Here is a 21235-nt window from a genome sequence, read left to right as displayed (position 1 = left end):
CACAAACCCTAATCATCACCTCAGAGTCAGATGTTTGAAGAACTGGCACCCATCCAACCCTCAGGGATGGTGTTGCACGAGGTCAGTGCACTGGTGTTTTAAAATGTCACAAACATACCCTTCATACAATTTGGGTGGACTTGGTTTGGGAGGAAGGCATCCCAAGAGAAAGACATAACCCACACTCCCCACTATCATGGACAAATTGTGACCCCACTGGAGATGAAAAAAGCTTCCAGAACATATAATTTTATGGTTCCCTGGTTGATAAGAAGGAGAAAGGAGGAAGAGATGACAGATTAAAAATGCTGAATAAAATACAACTATATTTGCAAACCTCTAGCCAAGCTCAGGAGAGAAAAAGGAATGGTTCTTACATGCCAAAAAATGAAGCAGGGATCCAACCCAAGTAAAAACCATACTCTCCCACGCCACACTGCCTGGGTACAGACCCAGGGGCTGGGGGCTGACTTTAACCTCCACTCACCCTGGCCCACCCAGGGAACTGAGATCCCAGCATGTAGCTGGAAAGATGGAAGGGCTCTCCATAGATCACCATTTCACTTGGTGAAAAAGAAGATTAGATACATTCCAGACACCAGTCCAAGGTTGTGTCAAGCAAATTGTCATCTGCCTGGGGCTCTGAATGGGAGAAAAAGGGTTTCCCATGAGAAATCAAAACCTCAACTCTACCACATGCATGTAAGAGTTCCAACTTTGCACTATTAATGTGGTTCAGGGAATCTTGAGCCAAGAAGTTAATGTAAAAACTTGTCCTGGGTGGGTGAAACCCCGGGCCCCCCCAGGAGAAGGAAAACAAAGCCACTTTGTGGGAATATTTTCACAACCCAGGACACATATGATATGGACCTCTGCTCTGACTTATTCTCCCACATCACTTGGATTTTCCTGTTGAAATGCTGCTAAGGGCCCAGAGTCTGCAGTTCCCACTTAAAGGAACCAAGGAGTTTTGAGAAATGGCTGATTGCAGGTTTGGGCAGCAAATACACAAGATCCATCTGTCATATCAGAAAGTGAGGAAGCTACTAAAACTATTAGAGTCATGTCAGAAGGAGTTGGGAGCCACTTTGAATGGGCTTCCATTGGCCAAGCCAGAGAAGGGACAAGAACAAAAACAAAGATAATAATGGCAATGAGTTGAAACAAGATTTGTTTAAAATCTTGAGTACATAAGGGAACTTAAAAAAAAAAAAAAAACTCATTAAAGGATATCATTGTTATTTTGGAAACTGGTAAATAAAGAAATGAATCAAATATTAATCCCTTCTTTCCTATATAAACTCTTCCTCTGGGGTCAAACACTTGATGTTGGAAAGTTCTGCTTTATCCCAGCTGATAAATGAGGAAGGAATGCTAGAATCAGAGCCTCACAATTTTGCAACCTTTAATGAGTTAATGGATCTGGGCAATGACAGCACCAGCTTCTGCCATTGAAAATAGAGTCAAGGAGATATTATGTGCCACCTGATGAAGGTTCACAATACCACATATGATCAATTAAAATCAAAATCAGTCATCCAATTAAACCTAAATGTGATTATCTCTTAATCCTGCTACCAATTTACAGGAAATTGAGAGGACAGAACAAGTTGAATAAAGACCTCCTAGAACTAATAAGTAAGCATAGCAAGGTTGCAGAGAGGAAATCAGAAAAATCCAGGCTACTGGTAATTGTTTAGGAAAAATGATGGATTTGAGAGAGAAGGGGCTATGGAGAGGGAATCCATAGAAAACGAGACTTTTAAGACATAGCAATCATTTGCATTGTAAAAAGCTTTGCTGACTAATCATTCAAATAAATAGTTAAAAAAAAAAAAGGAAAAGAAATTATTCATCAAAACCAAATGGGATTTATTCTAGATATGCAAGGCTGGCTCAACATCTGGAAATCCATCAGTACAACCCATCACATCAACAGACTAAAAAGGATAAATCACAAGGTAATATCAATTGATGAAGAAAAAGTATGTAAAAAAGAAAAATAATGTTAATTCATTGGAAAAACCTTCAGCAAAGTAGGAATAGAAGGAAACTTGCTCAACTTCATAAAGAGCATCTACAAAAATCCTGCAGCTAACATCATATTTAATAGAAAGAAACTGGATGCTTCCGCCTAAGATCAGAAAGAAGGCAAGGATGTCCTCTCTCACCACTCCTATTCAAGATCATACTGGAAGTTCTAGCTAGTACAATAGGACATGAAAAAGAAATAAAAGGTATATAAATTCAGAAGGAAGAAATAAAACTGTTTTGTTTGCAGATGGTTTGACTATTTAGAAAATCCCAAAGAATCAAAGAGCAAAACCTCCTGGAACTAATAAGTAAGCATAGCAAGGTTGCAGAATACAAGGTTAACATACAGAAGTGAATAAATTTCCTGTATACCAACAGTGAAAAATTGGAATTTCAAAATGAAAACACACCATGAAAAATGGAAATATTTGGCTGTAAATCTATCAAAAAATGTACATGATATATAGGGAGAAAACCACAAAACCCTAATGAAAAATATGAGGGAAGATCTAAATAAATGGAAAAAGACTACGTTCATGGATTGGAAGATTAGATATTGTTAGGAAGTCAGTTCTTCCAAACTTAGTGTATAGATTCAAAGCAATCTCAATAAAATGCCAGCAAATTATTTTGTAGATATCTACAAACTAATTCTAAACTTTATATGGAAAGGCAAAGGAACTGAAATAGTAACCATAATACTAAAGAATAAGAACAAAGGTGAAGGAGTCAGACTAACTGAATCCAAGATTTTCTGTAAAGCTACAGTAATCAAGACAGCATGGTGTTGGTGAAAGAATAGGCAGAGAAATCAATGGAATAGAATAGAGAACCCAGAAATTGACCCACACTAATAGAATCAACTAATATTTGATAAAGGAGTAAAGACAATTCAATGGAGAAGGGACGGTGTTTCAACAAATAGTACTGGAATGACTGGACATAGAGATGGAAAAGAAGAAGACATTGATACAGATTTAGGCCCTTAACCAAAAGGAATCATAGACCTAAATGTAAAATGCAAAACTATAAAACTAGAAGAAAGTCAGGTAACCTTGAATTTGATGATGAGTTTATAGATAAAACACAAAAAGCCCGACCCATGAAAGAAAAAATTAAGCTGGACTTTATGAAAATTAGAAACTTCTGCCTTATGAAAGACACTTTTATGAGAATTGAAATACAGACCACAGACTGGGAGAAAATATTTGTAAAACACATGTGAAAAAATGACTCATAAGTTAACACAGATGGCAGCATAAGATGCTCCAGGGTGATGTTCTCCCACGGAATCTTTGAACAACTAGCAAAATCTGTCAAAGCCATGTTCCTTAGAACTCTGGAAAACAGTTCAAGGGTTACAGTTACTAAGTGAGGGCTTAATCAAGAAAACTCAGCTTTAAAAATGGTAGAAGTTCATGGTGCCCTTGCTGGCTCTTCCCCCACCTCCTTCCTGGTGGGTGTGGAGCTGACCTGTGGTCCCACTGTGGGTCCTTGGCACTGTTCTGAGGGAGCAAAGTTACCCCTCTGCAGATATTGGGGTGCCTGTATGTCAGTGACAATCTATTGGGTAGCAGCCTGAAAGTCTGAACCAGGAAACTCATCTCTGGCTCCCCTCTCCCACAACTTGCTCTGCAGGCCAAAGTAACTTGCCTCCAGCTCAAGTAGTATAGAAACAATTAAGACAAAATGGACTGTGGCTAAGTATTACCTGCTTTAAATCATTAGAGCACCCAGGAAGAGGAGAAAACCTATTTCATAGGGAATGGAGGGGGCATTCAAATTCCTATAAATAGGTGAGGCCATGAGCATGCACAAGATCAGGACAAGAGGCAGGCTTAGAAAAGATAGAAAGGACCCTGCGCTTCACATTTGCCTCAGGCTGATCTTCTTGTTAGGAGGGCTAAACGCTGAAAAAGAGCAATAGCCAACAGAGAACCAATTTGTAAATACTAGGACAAGTGTTTTTGGCATTGGCTTATTTGTTTTTGTTAGCTCCTGGCACTCAAGGAAATCTGTCATTTCACTAACCAACTACAAAATAAAGAAACAGAAAGCTCAGGGACTAAATCCCAGAGATAATACTTTGATATACTAAAATATGCAATGTGCAATAAAAGATTATGAGACAAAGAAACAGGAAATGATGGCCCACTCAAAGGGACAAGATAAAAATCCAGTAATGACCAACAAAGAAGACTAGAATTTGGACATACCAAAGACTTTTTAAAAATGATCTTCAAGTCTTTCCGGACCTGGCTGAGCAGGTGGCGCCATCATGGGAGTTGACATCCACCACAAGGACTGAAAGTTTCGGCACAAGGAGCCTAAGAGCCAAGACATCAACCTGAGGCTGTTGGTCAAGCTGTACAGATTTCTGGCCAGATGAACCAACCGTACCTTCAACCAAGTTGTCCTGAAGCAGTTGTTTATGAGTCACACCAACCGGCCACCCCGTCCCTTTCCTGGATGATCTGGAAGATGAAGCTTCCTGGCCATGAGAACAAAACAGTTGTGGTTGTAGGGACCATAACAGATGATGTGTGTATTCAGGAGGTGCCCAAACTGAAGGTGTGTGCACTGTGTGTGATGAGCCATGCCCAGAGCTGCATTCTCAAGGCTGGAGGCAAGATCCTCACCTTCGATCAGCTGGCCCTGGACCCCCCAAGGGCTGTGGCACTGTGCTGCTCTCAAGTCCCCACAAGGGCTGGGAGGTGTACAGGCATTTCGGCAAGGCCCCAGGAACCCCACACAGCCACACCAAAACCTACATCTACTCCAAGGGCCAGAAGTTTGAGTGCACCAGAGGCCGACAGGTGAGCCATGGCTACAAGAACCAGCCCCAGATCCTGTGTTATTAAAATGATTTTGGATGGTGCGGAAAAAAAAAGATCTTCAATATGCTTAAGGAGAAAAAGGAAAATAGAGAGAAAGAGCTAAAAGAGATCAGGGAAACAATGAATAACAACATGAGAATTTCAATGAAGAGAAATTTTAAAAAGAAATCAAACAGAAATACTGGAGTTGAAGACTACAATAACTGAAATGAAAAATTCCCTAGAGGGTTTCAACAGCAAATTGGAGCTGGCAGAATAAAGAATCAGTGAATTCAAAGACAAGACAATTTAAATGATTCAGGCTGAGGAGCAAAAAAAAGAAATTAAAAAGTAAACAGAGCCTAAGAGACCTGTGGGACACCATCACCCATACCAGTATACACATTATGGGAGTCCCAAAAGGAAAAGAAAGAGAGATGGGGGCAGAAGGACTATTCAAAGAAGTAACAGCAGAATATGTCCCAAATTTAATAAAAGGCATGAATATATGCACTCAAAGAATCTCAGCAAATCCCAAACAGGGTAAACTTGAAGAGAACCATACCCAGACACTTAATAGTCAACTGATGAATGCTAAGAACAAGGAGAGAGTTCTGAAAGCTGCAAGAGAAAAGCAACATGTTATGTACACAGGAGTTCCAATAAGATTGAGTGCCAATTTGTCATCAGAAACCATGAAGACAAAAAGGCAGTGGAAAGAAATTTTTTAAGAGCTGTAAAAATTTTTGCCAAACCAAAAATTAATATCCAGTGATGCTGACTTTGAAAAATGAGAGAGAGTTTAAGACATTTCCAGATAAATGAAACCCAAGGAATTTCATCACCACTAGACTTGCCCTACAAGCCATGCTAAAGGGAGTTCTTCAGACTGAAAAGAAAGGACACAAGACAGTGGGTTGAATTGATATAAAAAAAATAAAGACTTTCAGTAAAGTAACCATATGGGTAATTTAAAATTCCAGTACTGTTATACGGTATTTTTTTGGCATAAAACCCCACTTTTTACTTCTTACTGGTTCTAAAATGCAAATGCATAGAATGTAATGATAAATTTATTGTTTTGGACATGCAATGAATAAAAATGGAATTTGTAACAAGTATCACAAAAATGTGGGGGTTGTTATTGAACATTGTATGTATAAGCTTTTGAAGTTAAGTTGGTATTAAAGCAAATGTGATTATTATGGATTTAAAATGTTAAATTTAGTCCCATGATAGCCATAAAGAAAATATATGAAAATATATACAAGGGAAATTAAAAGAGACTTAAAATGTGCAATACAAAAAAATCAAATAAACAAAGGTAGGCTTTAATGGAAGAATTGGGGTTAAAAAAGGCATAAGAATTACAAGACTAAATGGCAAAATGCCAAAAGAAAGTCCTGCATTAAGTAATTACTTTTAAATGTAAATGGATTAAACTCTTGAAACAAAATGGAGAGATTGGTAGAGTGGATAAAAAAGCATGACCCAACTGTATTTGTTTACAAGAGTCTCATTTTAAATGCAAAGACAACAGTAGGTTAAAAATAAAAGGTTGAACAGGGGACAAGATGGCAGCATAGAGAGGAGTTGAATTTAGTTAGTCCCCTGTAACAACTAATAAACAACCAGGAACAACTAGTAAATAATTTGGAATAACTGCCGGGGGACAACCAAGACTGTCCACACATCGTACACCCAGCTGGGTTGGGACGAATGCCTGAGATCACAGCATAAAATCTGTAAGCAAACACTGCAGAACTGTGCTGGGAGCCCTCTCCCCCCATAACAGGCTGAGCTGCAAAACCTCGTTGTGGTAGATGACCTTAAAGAACCAAAAGACTCATCTGTCCTGGAAGGGGGAGCACAGAAGACCAGCTGTTACCTCTGGCTGACAAGTGAAACTGAGGGGCCATGAACTGGCTCTGAAAGGGGGCTTTCTGTCCCTTTCTCTCTCTCTCAACCTGAGGGGTTGAGTGCAGAAAGCCTCAGCCATTTTCAGTTTGCAGCACTCTGACCCAGACAGGGTTGGAGATAACAGAGTCAGAGAGACAACAATTCACATGCAGATGATAACTCTCTAGGGGGTGTATCTTTCCTAAGAGGAAGGAGGTGGGGCCAAGCTCTACTACCTGTCTTCCCTTTAGAACCAGACCCCAGAGCCTGGGGGAAAACTGCCAAAACAGAAACTAAAGGGGCCACACCTCCTTACACCAGTTGGGAGCAACAGGCTGACAGGCACCACCTGCTGGGCAGGTTAGGAAAAGCACAATGGCTAGAGACCTCACAGGAAATTCTGTCAATCTCTAAGACACATCTACAGGGAGACTTGAAACTAAATATAACCCCATTCTGAGATCTGAACCTGTTCTTATCTGGGAAAACCAGATTGGGGTAACCAAGGAAACCAGATGCCTAGACAAGAGAAAACTACAATCTACACTAGGAAAAATGAAGATATGGCCCAGTCAAGGGAACAAACTTACACCTCAATCAAGATACAGTTGAGATATTGTTTTAATTTAATGAAACAATCTATTAAAGATTTTCAAAGAAATATGCTAAATCAAATCAAAAACCAAATCAGTGAGTTCAGGGAAGGTTTAGCAAAAGAAATGAAGTCTATAAAGAAAACATTGGGTGAACAAAAGGTAGAAATTGAAAGTCTGAAAAAACAACTGGAAGAATCTATAGGAATGAAAGGCACAACACAAGAGATGGAAAACACAGTGGAGACATACAACAGAAGATCTCAAGAGGCAGAAGAAAACACGCAGGAACTGGAGAACAAGACATCTGAAATCCTACATACAAAAGAACAGTTAGGGAAAAGAATGGAAAAATATGAGCAACGTCTCTGGGAGTTGAATGACAACATGAAGCATGTAAATGTACATTTCATGGGTGTCCCAGAAGGAGAAGAGAAGGGAAAAGGGGCAGATGCAATATTAAAGGAAATAATCAATGGAAATTTCCCATCTCTTATGAAAGACATAAAATTACAGATCCAAGAAGTGCAGCATACCCCAAACAGAACAAATCTGAATAGACCTACACCAACACACTTAATAATCAGGTTATCAAATGTCAAAGACAATGAGAGAATCCTGAAATCAGCAAGAGAAAAGTGATCCATCACACACCAAGGAAGTTTGATAAGACTATGTGCAAATTCATCAGTAGAAACCATGGAGGCAAGAAGGAAGTGGTGTGATATATTTAAGACACTGGAAGAGAAAAACCACCAACCAAGAATCTTATATCCAGCAAAACTGTCCTTCAAATATGAGGGAGATTTTAAAATATTCTCTGACAAACAGACAATGAGAGAGCTTGTGAACAAGACAGTTGAGCTACAGGAAATACTAAAGGGAGCACTACAAACAGATAGGAAAAGACAGGAGTGAGAGGTTTGGAACACAATTTTGGGTGATGGTAGCACAGCAATGTAAGTACACTGAAAAAAGATGACTGTGAGTATGGTTCAAAGAGGAAGGTTAGGAGCATGTGGGACACCAGAAGGAAAGAGAAAAGATAAAGACTGGGACTGTATAACTCAGTGAAACCTAGAGTGCTCAACAATTGTGATAAAATGTACAAATATGTTTTACACGAGGGAGAACAAATGAATGTCAAACCTTGCAAGATATTAAAAATAAGGTGATATTGGGGGAAAAAATATAATCAATGCAAACTAGAGACTATAGTTAACAGAAAAATTGTACCATGCTTCCCTGAATGTAAGAAAGGCAATATACCAAAGCTAAATGCCTGTAAGAGGGGGACATAAGGGAGGGGTATGGGATTCTTGACATTGGTGATGTTGTCTGACTCTTTTATTCTACTCTAGTTTAGTTCTATCTTTCCTTTTGTTGCTTCTTTGCTGTCATTTTTTTCTTTCTTTTTCTTTTTCTTTTGTCTCTCTACTATCTTTTACTCTTCCTCCTTCTTTGTGGAAGAAATGCAGATGTCCTTATATAGATAGTGGTGATGGTGCTGAATACATAAATATGTAACTATACAATTGTTTACTTAGGACGGAAAGTATGGTGGTTGAACAAAACCATCTTAAAAACAGAAAACAGGTTGATGAAGAAACCTTGAGGGCACTATATTGAGTGAAATAAGTCAGACACGTAAGGACAAATATTGCAGGGTCTCACTGATATGAGCTACTTATAATATGTAAACTCATAGACATGAAATATAAGTTACCAGGATACAGAACAAGCCTAAAGAATGGGGAGCAATTGCTTATTATGAGCAGAATGTTCAACTAGGTCAAACTTAAATGTTTGGAAATGGATAGAGGTGATGGTAGCACGTTATTGTGAGAATAGCTAACAGTGCTGAATGGTGCTTGAATGAGGTGGAAAGGGGAAACTTAGAGTCACATATGTTACCAGAAGGAAAGTTGGAGGTTTAACGATGGGAATGTATAAAACAGTGAATCTTGTGGTAGACAATGTTCGTGATTAACTGTACAAATATTAGAAATCCCTCTCATGAATTAGAACAAATGTATGACACCGTAACTAGAAGTTAATAATAATAGAGAGGCAAATAGGAAAATATATACATACCTACTTTAAACTATATACTACAGTTAGTAGTATTTTAACGTTCTTTCATCAACAGTAAACAAATGTACTATACAAATACTATGAGTCAATAATGGAGGGGGTGGTGGTTACGGGTACGGGAGGATTTGAGTTTTCTTTTTTTTTTTGTCTTTATTTCTTTTCTGGAGTAATGAAAGTGTCCTAAAAATTGAAAAAAAAATTAATTGTGGTGATGGATGCATAGCTGTATAATGGTACCGTGGGCAATTGATTATGCACTTTGGATCTTTGGATAATTGTATGGTATGTGAACAATCTCAATAAAATTAAATTTAAAAAAATAAAAAATAAAAGGATGGGAAAAACATATACCAGGCAAATAGTAAGCTAAAGAGAGCTGGAGAAGCTCTACAAATATCAGTTAAAAAAGATTTTAAGTCAAAAAATGTTACAAGAGTCAATGAAAGTCACTATACTGATAAAGGGATCAATTCATCATGAAGACATAAAAATTATAAATATATTTTCACCTAATTCCAGAGCTCAAAAATATGATGCAAATATTTACAGATTTGAAGTAGAAATAGTTTGAGGAGACTTCAATACACTACTTTCAGTAATGGAGAGAACACCTGGATAGATGATCAATAAGGAAAATAGAACACTTAAATGATACCATAACCCATTTAGGCCTAATAAACACATATAGAACAGTTCACCAAACAAGAGCAGAATACACTTTCTCCTCTAGTGCGTATGGATCATTCCACGGGATAGACCATGTGTTTGCTCACAAGTGTCAATAAATTCAAATATGTTGAAATCATACAATGTATCTTTTCAGAACACAATGGAAGGAAGCTAGAAATCAATAACAGGGAAAACTGGAAAATTCACAAATAAGTGGAAATTAAACAATGCATTCTTAAACAACCAATGGCTCAAAGAAGAAATCACAAGGAAAATTAAGAAATGTGTTGAGGCAAATGAAAATAAAAACAACATAACAAAACTTATGGGATGCAGCAAAGGCAAGGCTGAAATGGAAATTTGAAGCTCTAAATGTTTACATTAAAAAGAATAAAGATTTCAAATCAGAGACCTAACTTCACAGCTGGAGGATCAGAAAAAGAAGAGCAAACTAATACAGATGTGATTCCCCTTCCAGGCTTACCACTAGCTTTGTGGCACATCTTAGTATATTACAGACCTCAGAATCCCTGTCTCCCAGATCAAAATTCATTGTCAAGGGGTAGAGCTGTTTTCATTTCTAACTAAGCTCAGGTCCCTGCTCCAACTGAGCAGCCTTTTGAGTCTCCCAGTATAATGCAAACCAATGGGCACATATTGCCCTTGAAGTTTGTTGGTGTTAATAAATGCACCTACATACTCAGAAACAAGGGAAATAATGACAAGATGGGCTTACTTTGACGCAAGTTCAGGTCAAAACACCATTGTCACTTGAGTCCTGTAATTTCCCCTTCTGACAGGTGGACCACTCAATATCCTGTGTCCCCAGGAATTAGTGTTAGCTCAGACCAAGTGTCCAATCATTCCCTAATGGCCTAAGCATTTCTCTTTCCTTGTTGAACAGTGACCTTGCAGGCTTAGTTGGGATATGATTTAATCTGCCAAACTAGAGACCCAAAAGATAGAAGCTGAATAAGAAAGAAATGGATTTCTCTGTCATGTAATGATTCAACCTGGTAGCTCCAAGGTGCTAGGAACCCAGCATCCTCTCTGTCATCCCTCAAGTATTGCCCTCATCTACCTCCTCAGCCAAACTGCAGCCTCAATGAGAAGAGAAAAAAGGAAGGGTAAGGCTCACTTCCCTTTAACAGCATGCATCACTATTGTTCGCACCCCAGTGGTCAGAATTTGGTTACATGGCCCTATCAATCAGCCTCACTAAAACTTGAGGTTTTATTACTATAAAGAAGGTGAGAATGACAATGGAGGACAACCAGTAACTTCTATCATTATCCCTATGCAGAATAAAAGGAAGATGATTCATTACATAGACTTGTGACGTTATTACAATGTCCTTCATTGAGGATGCCTGGCCTTCCTTCATTAAGAGCATCTGGCCTCCCCTTCATCTAGGGTAACCAAAGCCTTTTGGATCTATGAATTCATGCAAATATGGATATTGGCTGAGGACCATGACTCTGTTGTGAAGACTCAAGTCATATCTTCATTCACCAGATTTAGAGTTTTTTTCACTCATATGGATCAAGTAGGGATCTACTGATCAAGTTGCATGACTCCAGGACCACACCATAATGGGAAAAATAAAAGAACCTTTTCATCTCCCTCATTAGCATCTCTGGAGAGTAGAGATAGACTTTTTTTATTCCCCTTCCAGCATCTCTGGATGGTAGAGATCAACTCCTGAAGTTTTTAAAGCAGCTTTTAAAAGATCCTGTTTCTACCTTCATCACTGTGAAGAGACTGGATTCTCACACTTCTAGGGCTGTAATTAGGAAATGGGTAAAAAAAACTGCATAGAATTAGGATCTTTTAAAAGCTGCTTTAAAAATGGGTGAAAAAACTGCATAAGATAAATATACTTCACCCACCCTGTCTCCTTAGGTTCTTTGATATCCTTGATGAAGGAGGTTTCTTTATGTTAGATCTGGGAATAGTTGACATCTCAGCTTCATTTTGTATGTCTCACTCTATGGTCTTGTTTTTAGTAAATTGACCAAGCAAATAAGTGGAATCACTCAGCTGCTCAAACTACTGTATTGAAACCACTAATATCTTGGACCCTCAACTAAAAAGTCTGCCTAATCTAAAGTTATGTTCATTCCTCATTGGCCTAACTCATTTCTAATCCATCTTTGCATCTATTAACCAAATTTCTACCAATTATAATCATGAAAACTTTTTTATTGCATGTGTCCTTATCCTCTGATTCAACTCTATCAAAGCCCACTTACCAGAGGTTATACTGGTATTTACTTAGCAGGGACAGTAAGGCAGAGGGAATTGATATGTTGACTTCCCCTTGTGAGGAATATGTGAGCTTACTACAGAGTCTTCAAATATGGATAGTTCAACTTCTTCATGCAGAGTAACAGGGCTGCATCAACTGGCAAGTTGACTGGGAATAGTGGATTGGGATCAAAGGTAAATTGAATCTTTGAATTCTCCCCTATATCTCCACATATGCAAGTCTTAGTTGCAAGTACCAGAAACTAACTGCAGCTCATTTAGACCACAACCTTGCCCTCTCCCATCACCACACACACACACACACACACACACACACACACACACACACACTCCTCCACAAAACAGAAACTTATTGCATAGGCATTGGGTGGTGTATTTGTTAGGGTTCTCTAGGGAAACAGAATCAGTGAGAGGTGTCTATGACTATAAAATTTATAAAAGTGACTCACGCAACTGTGGGTATGCACAGGTCCAAATTCTGTAGAGCAGTCAGCAAACTGTCAACTCCAAGGAAGATGTCCGATGAACTCCTCAGGAAACGAACCGGCAACTTTGACAAACTCCTGAGGGAACACTTCGCTGGGCAGCCAAAGAAGAAGTGAAGGTCTTCTATCTGTCTTGCTTATAAGTCTTCAACTGATTAATTGAATTAAATCCAGCCAATTGCATTCTCTCATTGTGGAAGACACGCCCTTTGGTGAGTCATCAGTCACAGCTACAGTCAATTGACTGATGATTTAGTAAACCAGCCTGTTGGTTTATTAACCAGCCTCAAACGTCCTCACAGCAATTGTTAGGCCAGTGTTTGTTTGACCAGACAGCTGGGTACTATCACCTGGCCAAGTTGACACATGAACCTAACCACCACAGGTAGTTCATAGAATGCTTGGGAAATCTGTGGAACTTGGATTGACCAGATTACCAAGAACAAAGGGAATCAGCGAAACCATTACCACAGCCAAAAGTAATTCCTCGGAGCCATTCTGATGAGGACACTTGAGGACACAGTTGCTACCACTGCTAAACTCTGGACACTGCTTTTTGTGCTCCCACCTCTGTCAGCTGGACCACTGCTGCCTCTGGACATGGAACATTCAGTGATCCTCCACTCTTCCTGCTTCTTAGCATTACCAGCTCTCAATTCAAAGTCCAGGAAATATCTTCTCCTTGGTTAAAACTAATCAATATCTTCTCCTTGGTCAAAACAACAACAAAAACACAACTAAGCAACATGCTCCCCACTAAGATTCATATGGTGGGTGTGGTGCATTGAATTGTGTATCCACTTTGAACATGTTCTTGGTCTTGGTCTGCATTCTGGTGGGTATGGACCCATTGCAAACAGGATCTCTTGAAGATGTGAGTTCAATTAATGTGTGGACAGACTGAATGAGGTAGGCTTTAACTCAGACTGCTGGAGTCCTTTAAAAGTTGAAATGTGGACATAGAAAGAGAAAGCCACAGGAAGGAGCTGGAAGTCAACAGAACCTGGAGGAGAAAGAAGATCATGTGCATTCCTATATAATAGGAAGCTAAGTACCCAAGGACCATTGGCAGACTGCCCCAGAATGCCAGTATTTGGGGAGAAACAAACTTTGTTGATGTGTGATTTTGGACTTTGCCTAACCTCAGAATTGTGACCCAATAAATTCCCAATGTTTAAGCCAAACTATTTTGTGGTATTTGTGATTGCAACTAGGAAACTAAGACAGTGGGAAATGCCTTAAACAAGAAGAGCAATAAGAATGCTAGGTGGCAAAAACAAACAAACAAACAAACAAAAACAAAAACAACCTAAAGTCTACTACACCTGCAAATGCTTAGCAGACCAAAGCTGTTAGAGTAATTTTGCCATCAGACACAATAGATGTCAAGGCAAAACATATTACAAATGATAAGTCACTACTCGATGATAAAAACAGTTTCTCGGGAATTTATATCATCCTTATCCTTGTGGATAGCTAATGGCATAGCCTCAAAAGAAATAAAACAAAAATTGAAATATTTCAAGGAGAAAGTACAAGATGAATAATCATATTGAGAGACTGTGTCACTTTTCCCAGAAAATGCAAGATGAAACAGACAAAAAAAAAAAAAAGTAGGATTAAGTTTTGAACACAAATGAATATGTTGGTCTAGGTGTACAGAACTCTTGACCAAACAAATGGAAAATACACATTCTTTTTAAGTATGCAAGAAATGTTTTCTACAATAAATGTGGCCAGTGGGCCACAAAAGAAGTCACCACCCACACTACATAATCAAAATCATACAGACCACATTCTCTTCCTATAAGACAATAAATTTAGAAATCAATAATAAAACAACCAAAAATATGCATTCTATCTGAAAGTTTTAAAGTATACTTCAAAAAATGTGACCTCGCCAGATCATCTTGCATGTTGCCATGGTAACCCACTGCAGGCCTCCTGACTCTGAGCTCTAAGCTGCACTCGCTGTTCCCAACTAAATGTTTGGGAAATTTGAATGCTGCACTTGTGATATGGAGACCAAGAAGACAGCGTGGCGGGATGGAGAGTGAGAAGTGGCACATCCCATGCTGTCTCCAGGCATCCACATGCCTCACTGACATTTCAACTGCTCCCAGATTTACGTGAGGCCCTGCCTCTGTAGTTTCCTCCAAGAGACCCTAGAGGAATTGGGGGTCCACCCTTCTTGGAAGGAGAACAGAGCCAGATAACATATGTCTCGCCACTTGCTCACCTCCTTCTTCCTCTGGCCATTCTCCTGGAATCAGGTCTTCCCAATTCTTCTTTCTGTCGAGTGGAAGCTTCTGCACATCTTGCCTTCCCTCTCCACTCAGCGACTTGGCTTAAAACTATTGCCTCTTTCCCCAGTAAATAAGATTTATACCTTAATTTTAATGTGGAAGCTCTACAGATAACCTGAATAATAATGGGATAAAAAGTATCAGATTAATGTTTTCAAAATTTATTCACATTACACATATGCATACTGAACAGGGACAAAAGATGAAGGAATGAAGGATGAGAGGAAGAAAAAATGAACTGGTTTACTCATTCTTTTTAGTGGGGGAATCACTAAAATAGTTTTTGTTTTGTTTTGCCAAAGATGATAGTTCAAAATGTAAACAACCATTTAAATCTGTGAAGATAACCAAAATAAGAGAAAAAGTTCCTTAAATTATCAAATGTAAACAAAAGAAAAAAATATTATATCACAAAAGAAGTTTCTAAGAAACATTTTAAATGAACAATGAATATAAAATAAAATTAAAGAAAACTTCTGTCAATAAATGTGAGGAAAACTCATTTGCTTAAAATAAAAAGAAGCTCTTCTTAGATCAATAAACAAAACCCAATTACATGTTAGAAAAAGAAACATGTAAAACAAAGTTCAGAGAAAAATTCAGTCATTCATATTTATATTACTAAGCAAGAAATAGATTTTATAAAATCAGTCATTCTACTATAGAAGAGAATAAATAAAAGACAGTATAAACATAAGACATAAAGAAGGAAATAAATGATTAAGGCAAAAATAGAAACTAATTAAGAAATACAAAATAGTAGAATTCATTACTAATATCAGTATCTATTTCTTGGGAAGTAGGGGAAAGAATAAAATGCATAAGTTAATAATTGTCCTTTTCATAAAATGTGAGGAAATGCATAAATATTCAAACTAGACATGAAGAAATAATCCTACTATGGAATTAATTAAAATTATGTGAGATCACTTTGTTCAAAATTTGGAAAATTAATTTTAAAATTAGAAAGAGAATATTATTGAGGTAAGTATATATTTGCAAAATTTCCTCCAAAAGAAATAGAAACCTAATAGATCAATAACCATAAAAGAATTTGAAGGAGTTATCAAAAGCCTATCTCCACCCATCCTCAAAAAGAGTGCCTCATTCAGATAGTTTTTGTGTGTGTGTGTGGCAATATTGCAAAATTTCACTGAAGAAATAATTGCAATGGCATATACTTTTCTAGAACACAACAAAGAAAGCAAGCTTTCAGATCCATTTCGTCAAAGCTGGCACAATACAGATACTCCAAGTTAATAGGAAAGAAATGAGATCAGCCTTACATAAGAATAGAAATGTCAAAATTCTAATAAATTGTTATCAAATATAATTTAGCAGTACGTTAGAAAGAGAATATGTTATTACCCAGTTAGTTCAGCTTGTGGCAAAAATGTAAAAATGGTTCAGTGTTAAGAAGACTGTTTATATCACCTACTGTATCTGTCAGGGTTCAGTTAGAAAAATGCAGACTCCTCTCTAGCTAGTTTAGAGTAGAAAAATTAACTACAGGTGTTACACAGTTACAGGTAGGACTGCAGAAATAGATTCCAGGATGAGCTTTAAGGAACAGCTCCCGAAGCAGTATCAGCAAATGAGGATAATCAGGAAACCTCTGGCTCCAGTACCATGCTGCCACTACCATGATCTGGGACATCCCAAACAAGAAGCCACCATGATTAGGAAATGAACTGACTGGAAAGACACTGTGGTCATCCTTACAGACACCTAGCCTTGCGGTGGAATGGATGCCCCGCATCCTGCCTGACAGAATTCACAAAGCTGGAGACCTGCCTCTTCTAAGAGTAACGGAGAGAGAGGGGGAGCCCTGTCTTCTTGACCATACCTGCCCGGAGTGGACCATTCATCTTGCTGAGTTGGAGGCAGTTGGAAGTGGGGGTGGAGGTGGGAAGGGAGTGAGTCATGGCTTAAGCACCACAGACCCTTAACTGTTCTTAACAAGATTTAGTACATTTACTGTTTGCCATTGGGTCATATTCCAGAGATTTAAATGATTGCATTTTTATAAATATATATAATTTTTACCAGTTATGATTGTTGCTCCAGAATACAGGTTCACAGAGCTCTCTCACTTTGCCATTGCACAGCAGTGAGTTTTATACAGCCCCCAGTATTGGTGTTTATCCCAATAAACTTAAGCTAGTACTGAAGTTGCTCAGTGTCCTTCTCCTGATGTAGGTAGCCTTCATTCCTGAGGTTTTGGAGCCCTTGGAGATTCTACCTATATTGAGTTTCTGCAGTGTTCCATCAACCTTTGTCACTGGACTTGGCACTAAAATTAGGCACCCAGAGAATCCCCTAAGTTCCAGGCATACATCTCCCTGACAGCAGCAATCTAATTTACACTTGATAAAAACAATCATTCACTCTCACAGAAGAGTAATCACCTCCCATTCGTCTTTTGATTCAATGAAATGAGAGACTCAAAATGGTAGGCTCAACTTCAAGTTCAGTGGAACCATTATTTTGTCCCCTGGTGGAAGGATTCCTCTCTTTGGTATTGAGATCACTTAAATAGGCAAAGTCCAAAAATCACTGGACCAAAAAGTGGAAGTTTGGGGAACTGGTTAGTAAAGGTATAATAGTGAGAGACGCCACTCCCACTTCTTCCCTCTGGATACAGGAGAAATTATCCTATCCTTGGAGAACCCAACCCATATGCTTGTCACTGGTTTTGAGCACATGGCACACCTGTTGAACAGCATCTCAATATAGCAAGGTATTGTTTTCGGCTGATGCTGGCATTAGTTCTCAGTTTACCACATGGCTACTTTAGAGAGCAAGAAGCTCCTGATTTTAAGGGTACACAGGAAGACCAGAGAACCCTGTGGGCATCAACTCATTGCCTCACCTCTTTTTACTTTAAAATTTGTTTATTGGCCATAAGCAATATTGCCTTGGATATTATGACCATGAATAAGGTGTTCTGTAAGCCCATGGATAGTACTTACAGCAGAAACAAAGGAAACACAGAAGGAAATTCCATCAAGAAATAGACATCTCTTTCTTTGAGGATGAATCACCAAGGCCTCTGTGATGGAAGGAATCTAATGTAACTAGCCTATCACCAGTTGGCTGAGAGATCTCTCTTGAGAATGCTGCCATATTGGGGGTTCAGCAAAGTCTCTGCTGCTGACAGATTCACCTCTCAGAGATGGCAGCAGCCAGATAAGCTCTACTGAAGGAACGTCCATGCTGTTGAGCCCATGTCACAAAGGGATGTTTGTTCATGAGCCTACTGGTGTGGTTGGGGAGAAGAACTAACCAACACCTTCAGAATAGGCCAGACTTTGTACTTACCCCCTGGGTCTTTCCAGATCTGACTTTAGATCAGCATCGTGTCTCCACATTGGTTGCATATCAGAGCCCCCTGGGAAGAGTTTAGAAGTTCTGATACTTGGACTACTCCTTAGACTGATTAAATCAGAATCTCTGGGGATGGGGCCCAGACACAAGTAATGTGTGAAGCCCCCAGGTGACTCCCATGCACAGCCAAAGTTGAGGATCACCAGACTAGTTATGGGCATGGGGAGTAATGAAAGGTATTGGGGTGGGGCAGTAACTACCTCAACAGAATTCATGACAGGGCTTTCCAAGTCATGCAGATCCGTGAGAAGAGAGGTCCTACAGTCAAGGGGATCCCATTGTGCTTGGGGGTTCCAAGCACATAAACACACCCAAGCACACCCCATTCTCCGGGTCCCAGCCTCTCCAAAGGAACTGAGTAGAGAGCATAGAAACAAAGCTAAAATGCACAGGAAGATGGGGTGGTGGAAAAACAGAGCAATCAAACCCGTGGGAAGACACAGACTCTCAACCTTGCCATAACATCTGCAGAGCCACATTGAAGAAAATAAATCTGCATCCCCACCTCTTCCCCTGCCAAAACAAGTTCCAACTAAAAACAGCTAGCACATCTGCTGGACACTGCTCTAAGTAAAAGTGATTTTTAATATAATCTTGGAAAAGCATAAACTGAAATCCAGAATCCATAACGGAAAAGATTGATAAATTCAACAACATAGATACTAAAAACTTTTGTGTGTTTCATTTGGGATGACAGAAAAGTTTTGGCAATGGATATTGGTGATGTTGACACAGCATTCTGAATGTAATTAATACCACTGAATTGTATACTTCAAAGTGGCTAAAATTATTAATTTTAGGTTTTATATATATATACATATATATAGATACACACACACACACATATATATATATATCCAGAAAAGAGCTGTACAACACAAAGAGTGAATCCTATGCTATGGACTATAGTTGCACATCTAATTATAATAAGGTTCCTTCATCTATTGTACCAAAGACATCATGCTAATGCAAAATGTTAATAATAGGGAAAATTGAATGTGTGAGGGAAGTCTATGGGAACACTGTACTTTCTGAGTGAATTTCTGCAAACCTACAACTACTCTATTAAGAAAAAGAGAAGAAAAAGAAAAAAAACCTGTGCATCTCCAAAAAAATCTACTGTAAATAAAGCTAAAAGTAAAATCTTATTTTAGAATATTTGTATTCACATGGCAAAGTATTAAATTTCTCAATAAACAAAAAAGTTATTGCAAATCCATAAGGCTTAAAATACTGACATTTTTTAATACAAAAAAATAACAAAAAGTTCTAACAAGCAGGTCACAGAAAAAAAAAGGGCAAATTGTCAATAAATATATGACCATATATTCAGCATCAATTGTTGAAAGTGATCACTGTAAATGTTATGTAGATTCATGAGATACCAACCAATCTAGTTCTTAGGAGGATACACCTTGGAGTGAGCTCGTATGGGTTTCCCCCTTGGCTCCACCATTTACTAGCTTTGGGACCACAGCATGTTGCTTATCCTGTCGTTGTTTGATTCCTCATTTGTTTATGGGGTCAATACCAGTGCCTGCCTCTTGGAGTTCTTGGAGAATTAAATGAGATGACTTATGCAAAAGGCTTAGAGCACTGTCCAGCACATCTATTAGCTGTTATTCCATCCTGTGCTGTGAGGGTGTGGGAAATACAAATTCTTACGTGGCTTTGGTGGAACTGTAGAGTGGCACAACTTCTGAATGCCAGTTTGCTGATTTTACCAATTTTAAGTGAGTGTGTCCTCAAGGTCTAGTCCAAAGATTCCTACACAAGTGTTGAGCTGTGGGAACACAGGTGTCCAACCCCTCCTTGTCAGGGAGAATGGGAAGCGGGAAGCAGGTTGCCGTCCATCCACTGAACACTGTCCATGCCATGCGGACAGTGGTCACCTTAAAAATGAACTGATGCAAAGTTGTGTCTGTGATATACTACATGTAAAGCCATGCAGATTGCAAAACAGCATGAGCCCTTGGCTTCCATTTGTGTAAAGATGCATAACGCATATACACGCAGAGAAAATTTCCTAAATGTCATTCACTGAACTACACAGAGGGAGTGGGATGTTTGGAATAATCGCATTACAACAGGTGTTTATGTAGCCCTCAGGAAAATCATTGCTGTCTCTGAATTGACATTGTGTAAGGAGTATGAATTACTTTTATTTAAAACCAACGAACAAATCTGATAAACAGATACACACACAGCCATAGACTAGAAGGGGAGGTGTCTTGGTTGTAAGGTGGAGACCACATTGCCATGGAAGCTCTGAGTTTTAGTGACAGTAGGAAGGAAGGTTCTTCTGAAGGGACCCCCTTTCTCAGGAAGACTTTGTGTTCCCCATCCCAGGAATGCTATTTCTGTTGGAAGGCTTGCAATGTAAGATCAATAAGAAAAGTTAACCATGGCCATGTTAGTCATAGGGTAAAATGGCTCAAGAGTAGGGGGCGCCACGTCCCTGCCCAGGGCAGACCCTTTTCTTTTTCAAAGGAGGCTACACCCCACCTAGGCAGGGTCTCCCCCAAAGAGCAGGCTCCACAATTTGTCCTCCGTCCTTTCCTAAACTGCATGCTCCTCTGTGAGGATTCTCTTAGGGGAAATGACCAGTTCACTAATGAAGGTCATTCTTTCACAGTCTTGTAAGAATGACAGCACCTACTCTTCTCATTTTATTTTCAAAAAAT

The 21235-nt window shown here is 38.9% G+C and overlaps 1 pseudogene; it reads left to right on the top strand.

Annotated features, from left to right (window-relative positions):
* Nucleotides 1-4312: 4312 nt before the first annotated feature.
* LOC119545115 lies at nt 4313-4895 on the top strand (annotated as a pseudogene).
* The last annotated feature ends 16340 nt before the right edge of the window (nt 4896-21235 follow it).

The sequence above is a fragment of the Choloepus didactylus genome, chromosome 10 (assembly GCF_015220235.1).
Source record: "Choloepus didactylus isolate mChoDid1 chromosome 10, mChoDid1.pri, whole genome shotgun sequence".
Lineage (NCBI taxonomy): Eukaryota > Metazoa > Chordata > Mammalia > Pilosa > Megalonychidae > Choloepus > Choloepus didactylus.
Note: the sequence above shows the minus strand (reverse complement) of the source record. Positions and strands in the feature narration are given on the sequence as shown.